Source organism: Strongylocentrotus purpuratus, unplaced genomic scaffold (genome assembly GCF_000002235.5).
Source record: "Strongylocentrotus purpuratus isolate Spur 01 unplaced genomic scaffold, Spur_5.0 spur5_scaffold_18, whole genome shotgun sequence".
Lineage (NCBI taxonomy): Eukaryota > Metazoa > Echinodermata > Echinoidea > Camarodonta > Strongylocentrotidae > Strongylocentrotus > Strongylocentrotus purpuratus.
Genome location: NW_022145603.1, coordinates 17,198,116 through 17,214,944, shown reverse-complemented (window position 1 = coordinate 17,214,944; position 16,829 = coordinate 17,198,116). Strand labels below are relative to the sequence as shown.

The 16,829-nt window shown below is 35.7% G+C and overlaps 1 protein-coding gene across 3 annotated transcripts in view; it reads right to left on the bottom strand.

The window, feature by feature from the left end:
- Positions 1-16,829, bottom strand: part of soxd1 (transcription factor SoxD1) — a 113,439-nt gene that overhangs the window by 64,064 nt on the left and 32,546 nt on the right. For all 3 annotated transcript variants that reach the window (XM_030988764.1, XM_030988767.1, XM_030988763.1), the window contains exon 3: positions 8,620-8,684. The gene's annotated coding sequence lies outside the window, so the exon portion shown is untranslated. The remainder of the gene's footprint in view (positions 1-8,619; positions 8,685-16,829) is intronic.

The window sequence follows — 16,829 nt, the reverse complement described above, 5'->3', positions numbered from 1 at the left end:
AATGAAATGAGAAAGATGGAACAAATCTATCATATATATATATATATATATAGATATATATATATATATGGTCGGTGAAGTGTATTTGGGGGCACAAACAATGAATAATAGAACCTTTCAGAATTGAGTTAAAATGTCCAACTCAACCTAAAATTACTGAAGAGACCTATCGAGTATGGAAGTGACACGCTAAGCTTTTACTCACATTTAAACACAGATTCTTCCTTTAACGTCTTTAAAGCTTGCCAGAGGTTGCCCAATATATCAACGAATCAATGATTTCACCTGCTTTACGGCCACTGAATCAACACAAACAGGTGGAAAAATACACTTGCCGTTCAGATCTGGTAGAGTACATGAACTTTCATAAAACTAACTCTCTAATGACGCTGAAGATTTTTTTCATTGGAATTACAAATCAGGAAGTGCACGGTATAATTCAACTCACTTTCAATTTCACAGCAAGAAAAGAATAACCCAAATATGGCTGGTTAAGTACATTGTTCCTGATGTGCGGAGGGAGGGCGGAGGGGGAAATGAGAACATGTTTTGTATTCATTTTATGTCATGCCCACATTTATGATTTCTGTTTGTCTTTGTTTATTCATTCACGAAGGTCCTAAGTGAGACAAGTCAAGTATGAGACACATCACGCCATTAAAATTACCATACCATAACATTTGTTGAAGTCAAGTATCTGTCTAGGTAATGATACCTATCATCATGAAAGAGATGCCCAGTATTTTCTTAATTTCAAGTGGAACATTTTTCATTTTCTCTTTTGCTTGTAAATGTATAACTGGTGAGTTCTTTCTTTCTTTCTCTCTCTCTCTCTCTCTCTCTCTCTCTCTCAATCAATCAATCAATCAATCAATCAATCAATCAATCAATCAATCAATCACTCTCTCTCTCTCTCTCTGTCTCTCTCCCTGTCTCTGTCTATCTCTCTATCTCTCTCTCTCTCATTCTCAATCACTCTCTCTCTCTCTTTCCATTTTTCTTGTAAACTGATTCATTTCTTCTTTTCTTCTGCACAATATACAATGTACGTCTATATATTCCTTGTTTCTCCTCTAAAGTGTGTATCTTTCATTTTCTCTATCTATCAGTATCTGTCTCAACAAATTGTTTTCTAGTTTTCCTCTCTCTACGTACCTTATACCCTTCTTGTCTTGTCATCATAATGTTCCATTTTAGTTTCAGTCAGTGCTGCTTATAAAATAGCCATACATATTCCAATCATGACATCATAGTAATTAACTGTAACAAGAGTTTTTGATGTAGGTTATATATGGCTTTGATGAAAAGTTGAGAAGGAAAGTAGTGTCTGGATATAAAGTATGAGTAACAGCCAGGTCAAGTGTGGACTTAATCAACAGTGCCTACATAAATATGACATCATCCGGTAATATCACTATCATTCAAACAGGAAGTTCGTTTTACATAAACATATTAATTATTTCATTCATCCATCTATGGGAGTGGGGGGGAAAGTACACAAACAAAACATTATCAAAATAGAACTTGACACATACGGTGTGGTTAGATTGAGAGCATGTACTTTTTTTCCATGATGTTTTGAAAAGGATGTTTTAAAAAGGATATAACCACAAATATGATTTTAAAATAGAGCTATTCATAATATTAATTTATAAAGTAATAATAATAATTCCACTTTTATAAAGCACTTAATACATCTATGATGTCTCTATAAAGGGCTTTACAGATATACTATTACCCTGGTCTTTGGATTCAGTGCTTGCCCGCACACACTGTGCACAATCTCCACTCCCTGGGGAGCATTCCAGTCAGGCGTTACTTGACGCTCAAAAACTGTTTGACCAACAATGACAGTCGCATCCTACCGGGTACCCATTTAACACCTGGGTGGAGAGTAGCAAGTGCAGGTAAATATCTTGCCAAAGGATATTAGTGCTGTGTCGGGATTCGAACCCTCAACCTTCGCATCTCCAGTCAAGTAGTGAGTTTGGAGGCAGTTGCAGATTGTATTGGGTTTGGTTTACTAAAAGCAAAACGATATTAAGTCATTCATAGAAAATGCACAAATGTATAAGAAAAAAGGAGGGAACAAAGCTTACAAATAGATGATACAACGTACACATGTTATTAACTCCAATATCAGGCCAAAATCTAAATACATACCAAGAAACAAATAATACTTGCTAAAATAATCAGAATGAATAAGTTTTAAAAAGGTTTGAAAAATACCACTTTGAAGGTAAAGGCGGTAAGGACAAAGTCGAACACAAAATATGAATATTTAATTTTCAAACTTTTGCTCATGAAACAAGACTTACTATCCTTTAAACACAGACTTACAATAGAAAAAGTATTGTTAAAGATAAAGACCAGTTGTGGTCATGCGATTGCATTGTGAAAGAAACGTTGTGGAATAGATCAGAAAAGGTTGATCATGTAGCATGTAAGTATTGGTGTGTACTGCAAGGTTCTGGAATCATCAAAATGATAAGAAATTTGGCCCAGTCTTGGTAAAGCTACAAGCACTGTACACAGAAAGATGTATATGGGACTACACAAATGGTGTTACTAACCTTGATTTCCTAATCTTTCTGTGCTCATTTCTCAGCCATTATACCTTTTCTACCAAAATTGTTTGGCAAATGACATTTATTTGTAATCTTGAACATTCAGTGTCAGTTTCGTTTGATTCTGTGAGAATTTATTTTCTTTTTTCACCAGAACTCAAGTTTATCTGTAAGCATTTACAAAGTGTGCGCTAGTTTGAAATATATCACATGTATATTTGGAGTCATAAGGCTGATATTGATACAATGTAATGTCCTTCTGTCTCCAAACACGTGATACAGAGTTCTGGCAAGACATTGATCTACATTTGCCACACTCAACCCAGGTGAGGTAAATGGGTACCTGGTAGGATTATTCTTCGAAATGCACTTTGCGCTGATAAGGCTGCTGGAGCTAAAGCTAGGGTAATAAAGTCTAAAGCTCTTTGGAAGCGCGTATTATGGGCTATACAAGAACTGTTAGAACTATTATTATTATCACATAAACTGGGATCAATGCACCCTTAATGAGTTACAGATGAATCTGGTTCGGGTGCCACGGGTTCATCGTAAAGTTCTTCTTTAGCAGTTTCACTAATGATTGCTAGGAAACATAGCTATTCCTCCGAGGGAAACCATGGGCTCACATACCGGTACTGCGGCCTATTACCTCAAACTGAAGCTTTCATTCTAATACACTGACACTCAGTATGACGTCAGAGAAGTACGGATTTGGGATCAAAACAAAAGTTATGTTAAAAAAGGAAATGCTAAAAGTATCCTTTATTATCACCCACCCACCTCAAAATAAAAACAATATGTTTCTCTTTTGAAACTTAAGTATGTAATCATGCGAGAGATCCTATAATAAGCATCTCTGTGCTCTGTTCACATTTTGACAGCAATTTTACTAATATAGCAATTTTACTAATATAGCATTTCAACTACAATATGTCAAAAACTAATTTAATGAATTAGTTAGTGAAATAACTAAAGTGTACTTGCCCTGTATGGGCAAATTTATCCTATGTAGCATTATTATCTACACATACACTACTTCATCTTGCAGAGAGTGTTATTATCTTTTAAAAGTTGAGTGCAGAAAATATTGTATTCCCGATCATATATAAGGAGATATTCAATACTTTTGTGGTATGTGTTTTATACATGAACCAACTACACAACAAAGATCCGCTTTAATAATAATAATAATAATGAACGTTATTTGTATAGCGCATATCACTCACACAAAGAAAGTCCCTATGCGCTTAGAAATGAAGGAAAACGGCGGAATAGAAATGAACATTTATGCCTGATACATGAAAATAATTAGTTACAAACAACAATAATGATACACAGTTCCTATATAGCTTACATGTAATATATTGTAAATTCAGGTAATACAAATTTAAACATGAAAAAACATGAAAATTAAATGAAAATTGAATTAAATATTAAATATGTACATGATACTATAACCAAAGAAGTCACTAAACAGCTGGAACATAATTAACAATTTACAAAAAGATGGGTCTTCAACAGAGTTTTAAATGATTCTGTTGTGCTTGCCTGTTTGACAGCATCAGGCATCAGGCTTTAATCCTGTCCTGTCTCTCCTGGGTAAGAGGTGGCAGTTATAAATAAAATGCCTTGCCTCTTGCAGAAAACAAAATGTACTGGTCCAGAAAAAATGCCACACAAAAGACAGCAACGCCTCACACCTTAACGTGGAACTTTATGCTTATTCTTTATGATAAGATATAAGTAACTAAAGTTTGAAAAACCTGTTCATCATACAATAAAGTGACATTAATAACCATTGATACGTTAGTACATTTTTACTTTTTTCACAAGAAATGAAAGAAAAATAATGAAGGCATGTAATCAATTTTATCTTTTTGTATGCAATTTGTGATTACAGTCAAACCGGTATATAATAGGGACTTTTAGATTCTGCACGACGAGAACGTGGACTGCCCTTTTAAGGCAATGTGACGTCACTACTAGTGCCTTAAAAGGACGTCACATTGCCTTAAATGGGCAGTCCATGTTCTCGTCGTGCAGAATCTAAAAGTTCCTAATACCTCTCAAGGAGGATGCAAAAAGTGGTCTACATACAGGTAGTGGCTTAAGCAGGGTTTACTGTATTTATTTATGAGGCAGTAGACCTTTCCATCGTAGTAATCTCGCATTCTTTCCATGTAATCACAAAGCTAACCTAATACAAAGTGTGAACAAGGCCGACACTATTACCCCCACTGAAACAAATGATGATGTCACTTCCAAAACGACGTTTCATTACATCATACTTATTTCCCATGTGGTTTGTCTAATCTCACAGCCAGAAGGGAACAAGCACCTTTCACAGGAAGGGAGGGATTTAAAAAAGAATGCAACTTTTTCTCTTTTCTTACTGGTATAGCAGGGTTGGGTGTTTAGATCGTCGCCTATTAAAACAGAAGCAGCGTCTTATGCTGCGTTCAGGCTACTACTATTCTTTATAGTTTCTAAAATAATTTTCTAGTCCAAGTGACATGTAATTAATCATCATATAGCAAAACACATGTCTGAGAATCATTTTGAAGAAAAAAACGTGATAAAGAATCGGCGTCCCCACTCTAGTCTGACAGTCCCATCATACAAAAGGGAGAAAAAAATTGCGGGAGCTATTTTTCAAGCTTGCCTGCATAAAAATAACACTCTAAAATTTGTTTTGCATTGAACTCTATATATGCAAATTTATGGGGGCTCTTTTCTGATATTCGGGGGCTCTTTTGGGCATTTCGGGGGCAATTTCGCCCTGAGCCCCCGTGTATTTTTTTTGTCTAACTGGGCAGGGCTTATAGTGAGTGCCCACTGATTATTGGCAAGATGTCCATTGACCACTTCAACATTTTGTTTCTTTATACAACGTTGTTTTCTCAGAGTTTGAACGCTCCTTTCGGTATACAATGATCATTTATTCAACAATTCTATATACAAGCTTCGTATAAATTTCCATTATAATAATGATAATAAAAACATTACTTATAAAGCGCTTACCACCAAAGTCTCTAAGTGTGAACAGACCATTTAGAAACTAACAGAGGAAGCAACGAATGGATTTGGGTGATAAATTGTTTAGCTCTCACATTCATCTAAAATGCAATGTCATATGTGATGATGTTTGAGGATTGCTTTACCCGACTGCTAAGAAAGCAAGTATATGCTTGTAGGTACATGTAAGTAACCAGGGGATCAATGGCTTTAAGTTCTCTCTGAGGGACTCGATAATGAGAATTAATGCCTTACAAAATGGCACAATCACATTGACTAGGTGTTGAACCTAGGACCTCCCGGTTAGAAGACCACTTCTCTACCACCGAGCCATCGGACTTCCTCTATGAAGAGATGGTGAAAGGTACAGCACCAATTTGATTCACTAGAAAGATATGAGTTGGTCAAATGGTCAAGCCACTGGTTTTCATAATACATTGAGAAGTTCCAGAAACACCTTGCAGCTATTTTTCCCAAAAAAAAATCTGCTCAGGGGCAACTTCGATACGCTATTGTATGTCCGGATAATGTCACGTTTGCACATTTCAATTCACACATTACAATACTATTGTAATTTCATCACCTATTGAATAGGTGATGAAATTACTGAAATTATCGTCTTCAGAAATTACCCTTTTAAAATATTTCACAATTAATTACTCGTTTTTTCAAATGACGATTTCTATCAAATGTACAATATTTTTAAAGAAAGTCTACTACATGTACTTCTCTCTAATTTGAAATTCACACAAGGAAGAATAAACACTGGTATGATGATGAGCTTAATGTAAAGATAATCAAATGTTAGCTTATGCCATATGTGGCATAAATATTTAGTACATGTACATGTTGGCATGTACAAAAATAAAAGTTCAAGTACAATTCTAGAATGGCTAGAGAGTGGATGATTAATAGTCTAACGATCAACGATTCTAACCTCCTTAGAATCCTGAAAGATTTGTCCTCCCCATGTGGAATATCACAGACATAAAAAATAAAAAATAATCATTTATATGCCTTGCCAAGCAGAGAAAAAAATACACAAGGGGCCCAGGGTGAAAGAGCCCCCGAAAGTCATAAAAGACCCCCAAAAAAAAAATTTGCATAGAGTTCAATGAAAAACAAAATAAAGAGTGTTATTTTCATGCAAGTAAGCTTGAAAAGTAGCCCCCAAAATTGTTGAAGTATATTTTACCCTGGCATAACCTTTCACTTAAGCTACCAAGATAAATATTACAATCATCCAACTTGCACATTACATTTGACAAAGAATAAAACCTTTTGACTTTGTGGATGTGATTTTGATTCAAAGTGAAAGCAAAACAATGGTGTATTAGAGGTGTGGTGAACATGATAAGGGAGAGCATTGTAGGAAAAGAGAGTCGTCATCCAACAGGAAGGGAGGCAAACTAAGAACAGAAGGTCTAGGGGTTGGAGTGAAAGTAGTCAAGCCACGCAAATCAAAACCCATCGGAACGCAGAGGTGCTGGCGTACTTTCGATACCATAACCAAGCCCAATGTTGCTTTTATCGCAAGATCTTCCTGGAGGAGTGAAAGAGGTTCATGTTGATTGGAATCACATCCTTTTCTAGTCTTTTTATAACAAGATTGAGGGCTGGTAGGGGTATGGTGTGCCAGAACATCCTCTGGCATCTGGAGCGGCAAGCCACAAGTGCATTCAATGTACGTATTAAGGTATATCTACATTTAATGTGTTATTATGATGATAATTGTTTACCCACTTAAGACCCGTTAGCATGATGCTGTTCCTGAGGGCCCTGCAGTTAATATTAGCCCAGCAATTAATTGCCAGGCACCCATTTACACCTGGGTGGAGAGTAGCAAAGGTGGATTAATGTCTTGGCAAAGGACATCAGCACTTGGCTGGGATTTGAACCCTCATCCTTTGGATTGAGAGTCAAGTAAATAGACCACTCTATCACAACATCTCCACAATAACTAAAGAAAACCACAAGCTCATCGAGGTGAAGTGGTTCAGTCACTTGACTCTCAATCAAAAGGTAGAGGGTTCAAATCTTTGTATGGGGCATGACCCCTAGACAAGATGTTTTGTTCAGTTGTCTCATTCCACCCTAGTGTTGAGTGGGTATCTGGCAGGATTTATTTCTTGAAATACGTTTAGCTCTTTGGTAACGCATAGGGACAATATATCATAATGTGATATATTGTCCCCATACAAGAACAGCAATGTCAGGTACAGCTCAATAGTTCTAACAAGGCATTCGGTGGTATTCTCATAAGTTAAGCCGGGACTAAGTCCAGACTAAACAAGAATTTTAGTTCACACTTCTATGGAATGCTAGGTGTCATCTTCCTCCTTCAATATTCATGACAAGATAATCTACCGAAGACTTTGTTGAAATTCAGTTCACACTCATATTATCTTTTTCTTCCCATTTCATTGCAATATTAATTTTTTGGACACTTTTCATTGCAGGATTAAAATAATCTGTACAGGGTAAATGGGTTGGCAACAGGCACTCCATAAAAGTGTGGACTAACTTAGGGCGCGTTCATGCTTGATTTTGAAGGCCAGAATCAGGCATCTGTTACGCGTTTAGTTTAAAACACGCTTGCGTTCATGCTCACTTTTGTAGAATCACCGAAAAACGGCGATCACGATCGCCGATCGTAAACTCACAAAAAGATGCGTTTACAATTTGTAAACGCGTTTAAATGGGGTCAACGCACTGACCTCTAGTGGGTCTACGTAGCATGCACACACAGGTTTGCGAATCCAGCTGAAGGCCACCCAAGGAGAATTGCCTGGAGAAGTGAGCATGAACAGTGCACCGTGGAACTGCGATTACGATGAGCGTTTACGATGAGCGTTACAAATCGCTCATTCTGCCTTCAAAATCAAGCATGAACGCGCCCTAAGTACGCGCTAACTTAGTATGCACTACCGGAATACCACCCACTGTGTCTTATAATAATTCAAATGAAAAAAACACAAATGCCTAGAACTGATAACTATGATAATATACTTTGTGAAATGATGCGTGGTATACATACCTGGATACTCGATGATGAGCCAGGTTAGCACATGAGTGTTACAGCCAGATTCTTTCTCTTCACACCTGCAACAAGAAAAAGACAGAAAATTTCTATTATACATGTACATCATGAGCTGCATTTACACTGGAAGCTAAAATCATAGATTTTCCTAAATCCTGGAGGGTGTTTCACAAAGATCCTAAGTTGAACTTATCTCTAAGTTAGACTTTAAAATTATGGATAGCCATTATCATCCTTGAAAACATTTTGTAAAAGTTATTTTAAAGGCGTAAAAGTTATTTTAAAGGCATAAAATGTTGAGTATTAAAAATCATTTATATTTTCTATTATCATAGGAAATTTCATGTTCTTGATCTAGAATTTATGAAAAGTTTCTTATGGGACACGGAGCAGAAAAATATAAGCTTCTCGAATATTTCTGGACATTGATCAAACATATTGTAATAAGTATACCTAAAAAAAACATCTGGGTCTTTTTTTTTCATTACAAAACTTCAGGAAGTTAAAAAATTGTAATGTATCTCCTGATTATTTCAAAGAAAACCATCCACTGGATTAAAAGCAGAAATTGACATTGAATTACAAATGTGCATACTTAAAACTTTCGTGCATTTGGCGCATTATACAAATTCGCAAAAGTTTAATCCTCTAAATTATGTATTACAACACTGAATTTTTGCACTTTATGAAACTTCCTTGTAGAAAATTAACTATCGTTAGGTCACAAATGTTTGAGAGTTTACATTAATCTGATTTTCAATGTCATTTCCTGTATGAAACTTCACTGAGTGACATTACTAGAAGTTACATGTACACTTTCAACAGTTAGATTGGTTAATGTTTGTAAGTGTGAACAAGTCACAAACGCTTCTAATTTTACAGTACATGTATCTACTTTTCAAATTCATTTCCTGCATGAAAACTTCACCATGTTAGATTTGTGAGTGTGAACAGTCCCTAGAAAGGAAGAATTTGCTGATGACATTGACCATCTGGGGTTGTTTATATCATCTGCCCTCTCCAGCACAAAATATCATACAATAACCCTCTCTGTCACTAGAATATTTATTTATCCCGTCATATTTCACACTGACAATAATACCCTCTGTCTTTTCAAGCTTGGAGTCTAATTGGAAGGCCCTGCCAATGCATCCCGACTATTCGCTCTATCATGCTCTAGATACATTCTTACCCTTAAAGCCCTTTTTTTTTGGTCTAAATCCAAAAATATTTAAATCATCAGCTGATCATCCTAAAAAAAAATACAAAAATATCAAGTTTCATATGGGCTGGTCACAGTAGATCTGCCCATAAAACGTAGAGCTCTAAATGATTTGCATATATGCTAATGAGCTCAAGTTTATGTATATAACTACTGTGTGTTCTCCTTTCCAATGCATTTTGTACATACACTGTATTATCTGTTGATTCTTAATTTATTCTACTGTGTGGCATACCCTCTTTCCAAATGCATTTTATCTACATTTGTCTCTTTCAACCCAGGTTTAATTTCATGGGGACATGTACACTGTGAGCTTGTAAAAAAACTGCAAAAGCTAAATCCATAATTTAAAAGGAAGATAGTTTCATGTTTCACTTTCGTATAATACACTCTATTAATTCTACAAAATGTAAATAGGCTTCGATATACAATAGATATGAAGATTTATTTTTTTTCTAGATTTTTGTGATATTTAGTTTCTGAATTTTTAATCAATTTTGCTTGTTTCCGACACGTATCCCTGTCATTTATAATAAATAGGCTGAAAATATTGTAGGCAATTATAGATGTCAGGAATATTTGTTTTCAAAGTTTTTGTGATATTCAGTAAATCGTGATGTCATCATGATTTACTGGGAAAAAAATACTGATTTAATTTTTTTTTTTTTTTTTTTTTTTGAAAAAAAAAGATGAAAAATCATATTTTAAGATTTAAAGATCGATATCACTCTTATTATCGTACTAAATACGATTTAATCGTACTGGTTGGTATCTCTGTGATGAGTGAGGAGTTGTTGGTCTGCTGAAAACGGCATCTGAAGACCAATGGTAATTAGCATGTATATGAGATTCTTAGTGTCCTTCAAGGAGTAGAATAATTGGAAGAACCTAGTCAAGCGTGACAATAGGTCATTATAGCTACAACAAGGTGTGAAATATCATCTCACCAGCATTTTAAAAAAGGGGAAATTACTCATTAAGATTTAAAATGAAAGACGCTGTGTGCTATGTGGTCAACTTTTCTTTTCACGCCAAGTCATAGATGGATAGGGCCATTCTTGATGCTGTCCAGGCTGTGAAAAATATAAATTAGTAATTAAGTCTTCTATTGTCTGAAGTGAAAACTCCAGACCTCATTCTACTGCCGATTCGAAAGCACAGTTTTTGTAACCTAATGTTAACTGTTGCGAGCCATAAGGGTGGTGACTATGTGTTAATATGCATTAACGCCATCCTGGCTCTCAACAAATGCTTTATACATGAAATTCAACATGTTTGATGAGGCTATTCTCTGTGTAATCTCTTGCGCTCTCGCTCTCTCTCTCTCTCTCTCTCTCTCTCTCGCTCTCTCTCTCTCTCATCCCCTCTCGCTCTCTCTCTCTCTCTTCTCTCTCATCTCTTATATCTTTCTCTCATCTCTTCTTGCTTTATTACTCTCTAATAATCCTGACTATCTCTCTCTCTCTCTCTCTCTTCATCGTTCATGATCTCTCTCTCTCACATATATGATATTTCCCAATTGCTACAAGAATGCCATAAAACCATTTCAATTACATGGCTAAATAAAACTAAAAGATATTTCAAACAAAATAATTGTAAGATTTCATATCATTTACTTCTAGAGCAGATCTGAGGATGTGGGTGTATGTGTGGTAGATCATTCTAATCCCAGTAGAGGTTTAAACAACGACCTACAATTCCACCATCTTCATTCTCCAAGCATAAAACAAAACACAACACAAGAAACTATGACTATGACCTACATTTGTTTTGTTTACTTTTCTTCTCTCTCTCTCTCTCTCTCTCTCTCTTTCTCTTTCTTTCTCTCTCTCTCTCTCTCTCTGAGTCAATCTCTCTGTTTCTCTACATAACTGATTAAAAACCCAAAAGTAAGAACATAAGCAACATTTCTGCTTCCTTGCTCTGGAACTAGCATTAAGAAGATGCTGATCATCAGACAAAGTGTTTATCTATGCTCTCTCCCTCCCTCCCTCCCTCCCTCCCTCCCTCCCTCCCTCCCTCCCTCCCTCCCTCTCCCTCTCCCTCTCCCTCTCCCTCTCCCTCTCTCTCTCCATCTCTCCATCTCTGCATCCCTGAATAGCATCTTTGTGATGCGAGCTTTGATGGTATGTTCAACAATAGACCCCATGTCATCATCATCATCCAGGTTCTCATCCTACTCACTTCAGCCATTACCTAAGCATGTTATTATCATCTCAACAGCTTTTCAGTGGACTATTGCAAAGCCCTCGGTAGAAGGTTCTTTCTCTTCTTCAAATTATCCTCTTCTTTTTTTTTCCATCTTATATATACTATGAGATGAACTCTTTAGCAGATGGAAACAAAACTCGTAATATAATAATAATAATAATAATAATAATAGTTCCATCAGGGTCTATCATTGGCTGTATTATTAAAGAAATATGCCTGATGATTATAATCTATCAACCAGTGAAAAAAATAAACGGGGGCTCAGGGCGAACCAGAAAGTTGTTGGCTGACATAATTTTACATTACAAACAATAAACTCCAGAAAAACCAGAAAATTGTTACTACAGAAGGCATCATCTCAGTCTTTTCTTCTCTTTGAGATACAAAACAGACACACATGCAAGTCCGTCGAACACAAACCTGCAGGGGAGGGTCTTACCTAGCGCTCAGAGAAGACCCATTGAAGACCACACACACAAAGGTGCTCTTGTTATGCTTTCTTGTATTATTTAATACACATCTCTTCTAACAATAAACTCTTTCCTCCTTGTCCTACTTCATTGCCATTTCTCTCTCAACAACTAGTCTTCAGAGACAGCCCATCATTCTTCTGCCATTCTCAATTCAACCTTATAAACATTTTGTTCTTCCAAGCTACACATCTCATAAGGCCATTAAAAAAAATACATGTTTAGCGATGAAAAACACAGCTAAAGTCATTTACCTCTGATTAAAAAAAAAAAAAAAATGCCGGCGGCCAACTTGAAAAATAGCCCGACCGTCAGGGAAAATGTACCGAGCGGCCATTTTGAAAGAAAAAAAAAGGGCCTCCTCCTTCCTATTTTTCAAAAAGGCCAAACGCTAAACATCTTTTTTGGCGGCCTTATGTTCTTCCCATGTTTTTCCAAGCTACTCATCTCATAAAAATAAGGCATTTTTCTCTTGACGAACAGTGTTTTGTTCAGTTCGATATCTAATTGCCATCAAAGATTTCCTCTACAATACTGTCTCCTAAAATTTAATAAAATAGTGCTATTAAAGAGACTTTGGTGGCTGGCGCTTCATAAGCACCCTTTTTGTGTTCTTATTATGCATAGATATATCTTTAGATTATAATAGATTAGATAATAAATGTATAATTATCAATCAGTACTTATCAATCCCAAATTGTTATTGTTCTAAGCTACTGAACTCATAATAATGAAACATTTTCATGCTTCTCACAGCTTCAAACCCAAAGAAATTTGTATGTGAGGTGAAGACCACTTCCATCATACTGTTAGTTTGAAAATGATGTCTGCCTTCTGTTTAAACACTACAGTATATCAATCTGTAGCTTCATTTGGATCATATTTTCACTATTTGAATTAATGACAAGACGGCTGTCCCATGAGTCTAGTGAGTATGACCCTATTTGACCTCTAGCATCCAATTTGTATGAGATGCTGAGAGCTGACATGAGACAAAAGCTAAACAATGGTCTGGATCATTCTAAACAACAGGACCTCTGTCTCACCCTAGTCTACTCACTAAACCTCTCGCATCATTCTAAAAACCCTGAAGTAATTTGTGTACAGTAGAAGGCCTACAATGTCCATGACTGGGCCTACATGTATGTGTATGCCCAAGAAGTTACTTCTTGGTATGCCTATGTCTTTGCCTATGTCTTTAGATGAAACCAGTTACATGTAGCAAACCATTCCGTTTCTAAGCAACCTCAATTTATTCCTCTAAAAAATTGATATGATTTGATTTGATTTGATCATACATGCCACCCTTTTACAGCAAAAATAAGGAATCTCTCAAAGCAAAATGGAATTCAGTCTATTTTGTATCAATTTCACACAGAATATTTCAGAAAAAGAGAGGAATCTAGCGCTCAAAACAATAGCTCGAAGACCAAATAATAGAAATCATGCCTCCAAAATAGGAATGTTTGGCAGCTATACGTACATGTATGTTTGATTAATCAAAGATATAAGTATATTTAGGCAAAATAACAAAAGTGAAGTGATTCTCGTCTCGCCCGTCTCCTTTTTGGCCGCCACCTCCTTCTTATATTTTGTTTGTTCGATCGATCTAATGTTTGATCCCATGTTTGACCTTATGTATGTATGTTTGATCTCACTCTTATTTTTTATTATTATTAGCATGATTTATTGAATAAAGAACAGATGTATAAGTTGTCTGTTTATTATAAGTTTGGTAAATCATTTTTTAGTCAAGACTATGGTGCGCTTAGAGACACCCATATTAAGCGCCTAATAAATATTGTGCATTATTATTATTATTATTTTAACTACTTATTATTCAGAAGAAAAAAAGCCTGGGATAAACATTTTGTTTACCGGTAAGTAGCTTCTAAGGTGATACTAATCATTTGTTTTGCTATACATTGCATCAGTATACGCACATAGCACAATTTCTGTGAATAAATAGGCTTGGCCAGTTATAAGTAGACGGCAGCCATCTTGTTAAAAAATTGCACAAAAAAGCAAAATAGTAAATAGTAATGCCCTGCCTTTTCAAAAAGTCCAGTCGAGAAACACATTATTTTTGTTATTTGGCCTTAGGTACATTAGGGAATGTAGAAGAAATGAAAAAATTAGATAAGCCTCGACCTTGACAGGATAACCAATGAAGTAATATAATTCAAATAATTCAGGTAATTACATGGATATGGCTATACATGGACTCAGCTTGTACTGTTAAAATATTACTCTGTGACAGCCCCCAATTTAGTCTTTCACCAATGATACTACATGTATAACATGAACTTAAATTTTTTTTAAAGCAAAGGGCTAATTCTGAGTGGCTTGATGATGTCTAAATGGAGAGAAATTGATTCACTTTTCTTCCACAGACAGGACTTCTACAACAAAGCCCCCAATTTAGACTTTCAGTTTCAACAATGATACTACATGTATAACATGAACTTAAAATTTTTAAACAGCAAAAGGCTAACTCTGAGTGGCTTGATGTCTAAATGGAGAGAAATTAATTTGCTAAAATATTCCTCTACGACAAAGCCCCAAATTTAGACTTTCAGTTTCACCGATGATACTACATGTATAACATGAACTTCAAATTTAAAAAAAGCAAAGTGCTAATTCTGAGTGGCTTGATGTCTAAATGGAGAGAAATTAATTCACTTTTCTTTCAGACAGGAAGCCCCAGTCTGCTCTCATCCTACCCAAGGTTAACAGATTTCTTCTAAATCCTGAGAAAAGGAGAAAACTATTTTGTGGAGGATTGGAACATTAGGCGTGGTCCATCTAAAGACTGATTACTCAATTGTCCAGAGTGGATCCTGTCAAAGTCTTCGTCAAATCCATCCAAGTTAATTCATGTGAGAACAATCTCACTATAGTACCATGAATCATGAACTACTAATTCTTTCAGTAATCGAGGGGAAATTCACTGGAATGCTTGATCTCGTTCAGAAACCATATGAAATATGTGTTGTTTGACTAGCTGATCCGGCTGTAAGCTAAGCGAGAGATTCACAACCCTGCTATCGTACGTGAACACTTGTCATAAGACTTGACTTTCTTCACACTCACTCCCCTCTCACTTCAAATGTTGACTGATTCCAACCAAGACTGACCAATCAGTGGGCTTACTGAGGGTCGATCCATTAATCCGGAGGGGTGTTAAAAGATTCTGCTTGCTTTACACATTAATCATACCATTCAAAAGCAGAGAAAAAAAGAAATACAATATTGAGTTGGAGGCATATGACTGAATCATTAAGCTTTCATTTTGATCCCTCCATACATAGGTCAAAAAATGCTCAAATCAACAGAAAAATACCGCTTAATAAATGAAAATTGGCACACGCATTGAACAAACTATATATAAATGATTGAGAGTGAAATCAGTGAATCAATTATTCAACATTTGTAACCAAAAAATGACTCAACAATAAACAGAGAACTACATGTAGTTAAGTAAATTGAATTTATCAGAAACTGCTTTTTAATTCCAATATTTCTCGCAAATTAGATGCTGAAATTCTATAAGGAATTAACCTACATGTACATATACTGGTAAGGGATAAGGATAAACAATGCCATGCCTCTCACAAAACAAATAACCAGAATAATGAAACAATAGACATATTGTTAATGGAACCACTCCCATATAAGTTTCATGAAAGCCTATCCAATCCAATCAAATTATGAAATAAAAATTTGCCTCCATAATTCGCCCATATTGATACAAGAATCATAATATGTTTAGAGCCAGCATGGCATTAAGTCTATACTGTATGCTAAAGTACATGTATCTGAATTAAAGGGGTCGTTTAACAATGTTAAATCTGAGATACATGGCCCTTCATGTTATCAGTTTCTGTGATATGGTGTAATATGGAAGCCCTAAAAAAATTGTGCTTCAAAATGATCAAGAAGTGCCTCAAAAAAGTAAAAAATCTTTGAGTGAATGGTTTTAGCATACTCGTTTTTCCCAATAGACTGTAGTGTTATGAAACAGTTTGGCAAACAGTTTTCAAAATTTGTAATTCCAATCATAAATATCTTGATAATCAGACAGGTGATCGGCTTGTTAAAGTCATGGGGTTCCTGACTGACCTAAAGGTTTATAATTATCATTGCATCATGAGCTAAATCCAGAATTTTGTTTCAGAATCTGAGACAAAGATACCGGATCCCTTTAAGGCCTTCCTGGCTCCATACAGACACATTAATGAATGCACACCTCTTTATGAAAAAGAACTATCGGACCATTTTCAACTGATTTTTCATTTGGAAAC